At 53.6% G+C, this 8,416-nt stretch overlaps 1 protein-coding gene across 1 annotated transcript in view; it reads right to left on the reverse strand.

Annotated features, from left to right (window-relative positions):
- The window catches only part of MYH9 (myosin heavy chain 9), an 86,133-nt gene extending 78,488 nt beyond the window's left edge, over window positions 1-7,645 (reverse strand). Inside the window, exon 1 of the mRNA XM_019961321.2 lies at window positions 7,461-7,645. The gene's annotated coding sequence lies outside the window, so the exon portion shown is untranslated. The remainder of the gene's footprint in view (window positions 1-7,460) is intronic.
- Between the last annotated feature and the right edge of the window lie 771 nt (window positions 7,646-8,416).

The following is an 8,416-nucleotide window of genomic DNA, read 5'->3' on the forward strand; positions in this document are numbered from 1 at the left end:
ATCAGACAGGAAGCTGCCTTCTCCAGCCCAGGGCCTTATGCAAAACACAGGAAACTTGGTGGCTTTTGAACACCAGACAACTCGAAATAAAGGTGCCTTGGCAGCCTTGTAACAGCTTTTTTTGAAATGCTTAAACCGGTTCAGATGTGCGTCACCAGCTGAACTGTGTGATCTGGGAAGAAGAAAGCAAAGGTCATAGGCTTAGAAAACCTCAGTCTCCAAGCTCAAGGAATCTTCCCACAGGTTCCTCAGTCATCTCACCATACCTTATCATTAAGGGACAGGCTTAATTTAAAATCTTTAAAACCTGAACATACATCTCCTACCACCCAAAGACAGAGGATGTTGGTGACAACCTGAAAAGGGGAGGAAGAGGAGGACAAGAACTAAGCCACTTGGCGTGTGTTTCTATGCAAGTTACAACAAGCCTATGAAAGAAGCATCTCCATGTGGCCAATGAGGAAGCTGAGACTCCAGCCTAACAGTTAGCAGGAGCAAAGGCAGGGGGCTGGTCCCAGCTCTGCCAGAGCCCAAAGCCCTTGTGTGGTTCCCTCTACATGGGTTTTGTATAGAAAATACAACTAATCAATCACCCAAGACCTTAAGTGACTTAAAATTACTAGAAACCAGGACTAGCTGCAGGGCAGTGGAAAGCCGATGTGGCTCTGAGTGGCCCACCCGCCGCCTGGCGCTGCCCCATGTGAAATATTGATTTTTGAGCCGCAGGAACTTCCAGCCCAAGTCGAACTGTCCAACTGGAAGAAGTTCAGAGAAACTCAAACCACTTCCCACCCCATTTCTTAACTCTAGGGCCCCTCCACCCTCCCAGCCCCCAAAAGAAAACGATTAAGGGTGTGGAAGAACAGACTTAAGCAAAGATGAAAGGAGCTAAGTACGTGTTGCTGGGCTGAACAGTGTGTTAAGGCGAGGAAAGGCATGATAACAGCTCAGAAACACTTTTAAATGAGGCCATGTGATTCTGAAAGGCACTGGGTTTGAGGGAAACCAGGGGCCAGAGCTTTCTACCAACTCAGAATGAGTTTGACTCGACCCTCTCATGGGGGGGCGGGGGCAGGGGGAGCAGTGGGAGGAGTGAAAATTACAATATCCCTAAGATCCCTTCTGAGCTTCCCAGCGGGCTCAGTGGTAAAGAATTTGCCTGCCAATGCAGGAAACACAGGTTTGGTCCCTGGCTGGGGAAGATTCCCTGGAGAAGGAAATGGCAAACCCCTCCAGTATTCTTGCCTGGAAAATCCCATGGACAGAGGAGCCTGGCGGGCTATGGTCCATGGGGTCGCAGAGTCAGACACGACTATGCAACTGAGCACATACACACAGGATCCCTTCCATCTCAGACACTCTACGATCCTAAGTAAATTCAGTAGGGAGGATTGTACTGTTGCTACTGTACAATTTCTCTTTTTTTTTTTTTTTTTGGCGTATGGGATCTTAGTTGCTGGATCAGGGATGGAACCTGTGCCCCCTGCAGTGGCAGTCTGGACCACTGGACCGTCAGGGAAGTCCCTGTTTATTTTTCTTTTAAGCCAGGCATCATTCAGAATTAGAGTTAAATGAAAGAAAAAGGAAACATGAGATGGAAGTTTCCAAAATAACATCCATGGAGGTAAGAGAGGGACTCGCCTCACAGAGGCCCCCTGTTCCTCTGGGCAGCAGGGTAAGAACCATAAGGACCAAGAGGCACCAAGGAAGTGAGAGGCACCCTGAGAGGCACCAAGGAAGTGACCTTCGAGAGGGAGGGGAGGGGAAGCTCAAGAGCACTTCAACTTCCCTGCAGGCTGCAGCCCCACCTGCCCAGGAAGGAAGCCACACCTTTCAGTGGCAACTTCCAGAAGACCCTGCAAGGGTCTCTCTAGCCACAGAGGAAGGCTTCCCCACCCAGGGCTGCAGATGAAGACAGCTGCTGAGGGCACTGTCGTGAGAACTCCCTAGATGGCCTGGCCCTCAGCCAAAGGTTGGCCAGGAGCCTTTTCTGCGCCCACCTACCCAGGCCTGGGTGTGCTGTGTCCACCCCGGGTGCTGAAATCACCTTGGGCCAGAGACACCAGTCAGCAGAATAGGGGCCTGAGGCTTTCTGACAGCAGCCAGCCTGCCTCAGTTACTTTTTAAAGAGACCTGCATCAGACACAAGGGGGCAGCTCCCCGCCTGCTCCCCAAATATCCGGTGCCATCAAAGCCTGAGGGGCAGGTGGGGGCAGACAGAAGGGGGTAGATACAGGCTGGCATCCCGCCTTCAAACCACCGGCCCATGGGGTGGCAGGCCCATTTTAGACCCAGGCTCATTGTGCATACTCATGTGTGACTCACATCACCTTTCAAGAGGCCTAGAGCTGCCTGGCAGGGACACAGGCCTGCCTGTGACCCTAAAGGGGTCTTAACCAGCTGTGCTACAGAAAAGAGCCAGCTCAGGAGTGAGCTGAGCCTGAGTCTTCTCTGGGGCCCACACTGTGCAAGGCTATGGCAGTCCTCCTTGAGAAGGCTAGCGGGGCTCTCCAATTCAAAACCCCCCTCTGATCACATTTTCTCGAGAATTTGGGCTTTTCCAATGTTATTAATACATAAAAACCATAGGCCAGATCTCTGAGGGACAACTGGAGATAGGGTGGGTTGCAATGACCCCAAGTTTACAAATGAGGAAGACCCAAGAGAATAAAGGTCTGGTCTGGTCTCCTGGTCAGGATGGGCTCCCCAGGAAAGGACAAGTGGACAGCGTGGAGCCAGGGGGATTGTGGGGAAACTGGCAAAAGGGCTTCCTAGAATACATTCCAGACATGTCCCGCGGGCTTCCTTTTCTTATACAGCAGAGAAAAGGCAATCAAAGCATCTACCATTTTCCAGAAACCAAGGGAAAGGATCAGAGTAGACATTTGTTTAAAGGGGTTACTCTGGTGATAATATGACATCATGGAGAAGAAAGCAGGCCCCAAAATGTTCCAACCACAGAGCAATTCAGTCCATTTTTAAGACCCTTCCTCTTCCCCTGCACGTGGCAGGCACTCAGTATGCAATCTGAGATCTCAAGCAATGCGTTTTAAAAACAAAGACCCCCAAGACTGGCCAGCCAACCACATATTTTTGTTGTTAATAAAACTAACAAAATTTTCAATTTCTGACTATTTAAGTAGTCAACACATGTAAAAAGGCATTTAGTGGAAAAAGCAATGCTCAAGCTCACCCCAGGCTCTGGCTTCCTGGGCCCTTTCTAGAGGCAACCACTGTTACTTGGGTTTCTGTAGCTATCCATGCACAGAGCGGAGGCATCATACCATGATTCGCACAGGAGGGAGCAATATGTATCCCACTTTGTATCAAGTTTTATTCACTTAAAATATTTCTTGGAGAGCATGCCCAATCAGTACCTATAGGTCAGTCTCGATTTTTTTAAAGGCTTCAAGAATTCCCACTGTGCAGCTGTACCATGATTTATTTGACCTTCTTAATGGGCAGTTAGCTTATTTCCTGTCTTTCTCTAGACAATGCTACAAAGAATATCCTTGGACATTTCCTTTTGCATGTTTGAGTTTATCTGCTGGTGAGTTCCTAGAAATCAGTCAGAAGGACTATGCTTTGACAGATATTGCCCAACTACCTTCTATAAAGAGAGTTGTTACAACTTAGACCCCATCAGTAGGGCATGAGGGCACCTAAGAAACTGGGGCATTATGGAGAAATTTAAATTCCTGCATGTCTCAATTTCCCAAGCACTCTTGGGTATAACTGGCAGACACATAAACTGGCATGGTGTCTCTGTGAAGCAGTACGCGCCTTCTAGCAAAATCAAATGTACCCCCAACCAGGGCCAGACCCAGAAGCCAGGCCTCCAGACACTAAGTCCAGTGTACCTCCATGTCACCCCTTAGCTCTCCCTAGACCACGGAAGCTGTGTCTGAGAACTAAAACGCAGTGAGTTTGTGTGTCTTCTGCCTGAGCCGGGGCCCTGCAACAAGGCTAATGAGCACAAGCTCATCACCAAGAGCATCCAAGAGCATCAGCAGGTGGGCCCCAGAACCACCTGTGTTTTTACCACTCAGGCTTTGTGGTCCATGAGCAAACACACACACACACACAAACACACACACAGAACATCATTTTTAGAAGCAGAAAGAGCATTGAGCTAGGAGCCAGGAGAACCATCCACCCTTCCTATCCTGTCTCCTTACCTGACAACCCAGGGAATGAAGACTGATCACATATATTTTCTTAAAAATGTACACAGTCACTATGTATCAGGCCCTTTACATACTTAATTTCTTTTAGTTCTCACATCTAACCCCGTAGGATGGATATCATGACTCCTGTATTACAGATAAGGACACTGAGGCTTGGGGGGTTAAGTGACTTGCCTACAGTCCTAAGTGGCAGGGTCAGGATCTGAACACTGTCTAGTGCCAAAACTCAGGACTCCACTCTTCCCAGCTCTAATGAAGAACCAGATCCCATTAAGTCACAAGCCTACTGCTTCCCAGGGGGCAGCCGGGGTTCCACTCCGTTGTCACAGGAGGGCTTAAGCCCAGGGGCTCAGCACACCAAGGGTTAAAGCCGAGAGGCAGTGACTCTCTGGGGCTGCACAAAGGGAAAATGTACTTCCTGCCCCTGTGGGCAGAGATGCTGTTTTATGCTCAGCAAATTAGGACGTTTGTTTAATTAAGACGACACACAGATTTTGTTATTCTAAATATTTTTGGAACATGATGCTTGGGAGGAAGCTGTCAAGGCCTGGATTTTTGTTTTTTCTTTTTTTCCTTTGCCTGGGGTTTCTCTCCACCCCCCTCCCCACCCCCACCCCCCGACCAAGAGAAGGGTAGGGCCAGGCTCAGAGGAGAACAACAGCCAACCCCTCCTCTCCTTTTGAAATAAAGATGTCAAGCTGGTAAGGGCTGTCTTAAGTACTTTATGGAAGGATTAGCTAGAAGAGGAAGTGAAGAAAGCACAGTTAGCCTGGCTTCTAGCAATACCCTCCACCAGGCGACACAACAATGCAGCAATTTTTAAGTGTGCTTTTCTCCTTTTAAAAAGCTAACAGATCCGTGTTTTGTTTTTTTCTGGAGCAAGAACGGGCAAGAGGCAGGCTGTGATTAACATGCATCCTTCATCCAGTGAGAGGGAAGTTGTCCCATCTCCAACCCCTTAGGTTAAAAGTTTAAAAATAAAAAATAAATGTCAGAAAGCCCTGCCCCTCTCTTTTCCTCTACCCTCACCTGCCCTTCAGACAAGGAGCCCCACAGAACGCACCTCTGGGGGTTGCCCTTCCCCAAACGCTGCCTGCCAATCCAAGCACCTGGATCTGCCATGGGCACTGCCAGGACTTGCTGAATCTGAAGAACAGAGCTTTTTTAGTGTCACCCTGCAGCCATCTGGGGGGCACAGCAGCTCTCAAATTACACTGAGCAATCTCTTGACGTTTTTAATTACACCTCAATTATCATAAATGAGCCCTCACTTTCCAACACTGAATGCTTGCCTCGGTTTGGCAAACCTGCCATGTCCTCCTTCCTCGAGGCAGCTTCCTTTCTCATCCCAGACAGAAGTGGCCCCTCTCAGAATTCCTCGAGTCCTTTGTCTGAGGCCTGTTGGAGACACTCATCACAGGCAGCTTCTGTATCTCAGTCATTGGGCCACTATTTCCCCCTGAGGACTGTAAACTCCCATAGGCCAGAGGAGAAGGGAGGGCTGGCTCCCTTCTCCCAATCCCATGACTCACAGCACCCTTCTAGGGTCTCTGTCATCTTCGCCTCACCTTAGAGTCATCTACGGATTTGTCTTGGCTCTCCCCTAAATGCCCTAGGGCACAGGCCAGGTCTTACTCAACCTCACACCCCCCACCACCTGGCAGAATCTCTGGCACAGAGGAGCCAGTTAAATATTTGCTCAATTACACATCTGTGTACCCTCCCCCCACTCCCAGCAGTCTTGTATATAAATTGACTAATATTAATCAAGTGACTGTCTAAATAGGCCTTAAACCAGCCTCCCTCCTTACCATAAAGGGAATAAACCACCCGGTGAGGTTACAGGCTCAGACAGCACTCAGAAATGGCCACAGTGTTGCAGTAAGGCGCTCAGGTTCTTCCCGTTCAACAGTTACTCAACAGTTACTTTGCAATCCTGTTAAGCCCAGGAAAGGGTGCAGTGAACCCAGAAGTGGCTGGGTCCCTCAACTGCCCAGCGGAGAGAGATCCGCCAGTGCCTAGGACCTGGGACTTCCCGGGAACCTTTTCCCCACACCGGCTGGGTGGGGCCACAGATAGCAGCCCGGGCGCTCACCCTGCCCCCACCTCAAGACAATCTGCAACCTGGTCCAGGAAGACACTCCGTTTCTGAGACACTTGGGCTCTTGGGGGCGCGGTGGGGGGTGGTGGGGAGGCGTAGGGGGGTGGGGGGTGCAGTCCTGCCCTGGGCGTGGCCCCGGACAGCAGGAGATCAGGATCCTGAACAGAGACATTTGGGGGGGGGGGGGGGGGGGGGTGGCGGGGTAAGTAGAAAACCCTGGATCTGGCCCAAAAGGGCACAATGCAATAGCCCAGGCTGGATCCTCTAGGAGCAGAGCCCAGCTCTCCCCGCCCCTACCCTGCCGGGGCGGTCCGCAGGTGCGCTGGAATCAGGTGCGCGCAGGGGTCGCGGAGATTGGTGCGGGCCTTACCCGGCCTTCCACTCCCAGGAAGCAGAGGCCAAAAGTCAAAGGATGCGGATCTGTGAGGGAGGGGAAAGTCTTTCCTGCCTCAAGCCGGGATCCCCGCCGGGTCCCCTTTCCCAAGCACCCAGCCGCACCTCTCCCGGTCCCCCTCCTCCGCCCAGCCGATCGCACCCGGGCGAATGAGGAAGTCGGGAGCCGAGGGCGGAAACCGGGCCAAGAGCAATGTCTGCTGCAGGACTGTCCGATTCTGACTCAGGAGGACGCCCTGACAGCTGCCAAACGGTCCCTGGTGCCCGCTACCTCCGTTTCGAAAACGCCCGGAAACTTCCCAAGGAGCCGCCGCCCCGAGCCCCCCATCTGAACCTCGCCCAAGCGGCTGGGTCCAAGGGACAGAGGCTGCCCAGAAGGGGTTAAAAAGTTTGCCCAACTTGGGCACTGGGCGAGGCGAAGGCGGGGCGCGTGCCCCGGCAGCAGGGGGAGGTCGAGGATCCCGGGTGCCCGGGCTGCGGAGTGTGCCGGCGGGAGGGCAGGGAGTGGGTACGGAGGGTTTCCGGGAAGTGCCCGGCCCCAAGCCTTCCTCGGCTCCCAGGTCTCGCTTCCGTCGGCGTCTTCACCGAGCATCCGCGCGGGAGTCCCGGGGCCCCTCTGTGAAGGGTGCCCAACCCGCTCTCCCCCGCCCATGCCTGGTCGCCGGCCGCGCGGAGGCCGAGAACCACTCATCGCCCAGCTCACCCAGACTCCGCGCGTCCGGTACCCGCCACCCCCGCTCGCCCGCTCGGGGCGGGACCCGCCGGTGGGGCTCGCTCACCTGAACCTGGATCTGCCCCGGGGAACAGGCGCTGCTTCTCCCGAGAGGGCTTCCTCGAGCGCTTCGGGCGACGGCGGGGTGGGGCGAGCGCGCGAGGCGGGAGCTGCAGCAGGTCAGCCTCGCTCAGCCTTCAGTGCCCTGCCCAGGAACAGCTAGGATCTGCGCGCCTCACCGCACCCTGAGCTGCTCCTCGCCGCCCTGCCGCCCCGCCCCTCTCAGAGCGCGCCCACTCCGAGCCCAGCGCCGGCTGCGGGGCGGAGCCTGAAGAGACGAGCCCGCCCCCGAGCTGTCTCACCCACTCCAACCAGCTGCTGGTCATGATGAACAGACAGCTTGACCTGTGGAAAGGCAGTGGGTGGAGCCTATAGGCCCAGAGGGGTGGGAATACGTTCTCCCCATCCGCCCCCATCTCCACCCCCTCCACCTTCCCCCCGCTCTTCTTAGGCGGGAGCCCCGCCCCCTAGGGCGGGCGCAACGAACCGCCAGGTTCCAGGAGAAGGATTGACACAGAGAGAATCCAACCAGGAGGAGTAGAGTCTCGGCGGACTCCCGGCAGGGATTTTGGTGCATTGCCTGATTTCGGGCGAGGCCCGGCGGGAGCCGACTGGGAAAGTCCGGGCTGCTGACACTCCGCCCCGCGAGCTGTTTTCTCTGACCCATGTCATTCTGTTGATACCAGAACAGATATTAAGTACCATATATGGGAAAAGTGCTATTTTACAATGCAGATGGCCTGTGGGGGCGGACCTGGACTCAAGCCCCGGATCCCTTGTGGGCGCCCTGAGTTCCATTTTTGACCCTGTCTTTGGAGTGCGCACGCTGCAGTCTTTCAGCCTCCACACGTCTGCTCCGGTGGGTTCCTTCAGCCTGGAGTGCCCTTCCGAGCCTCTCTTTACCTCCACGTGGTTAACTCGCACATTTCCTTTCAGATATTTTTTGCAAAATGTTTTCTTGGG

Source organism: Bos indicus, chromosome 5, assembly GCF_029378745.1.
Source record: "Bos indicus isolate NIAB-ARS_2022 breed Sahiwal x Tharparkar chromosome 5, NIAB-ARS_B.indTharparkar_mat_pri_1.0, whole genome shotgun sequence".
Lineage (NCBI taxonomy): Eukaryota > Metazoa > Chordata > Mammalia > Artiodactyla > Bovidae > Bos > Bos indicus.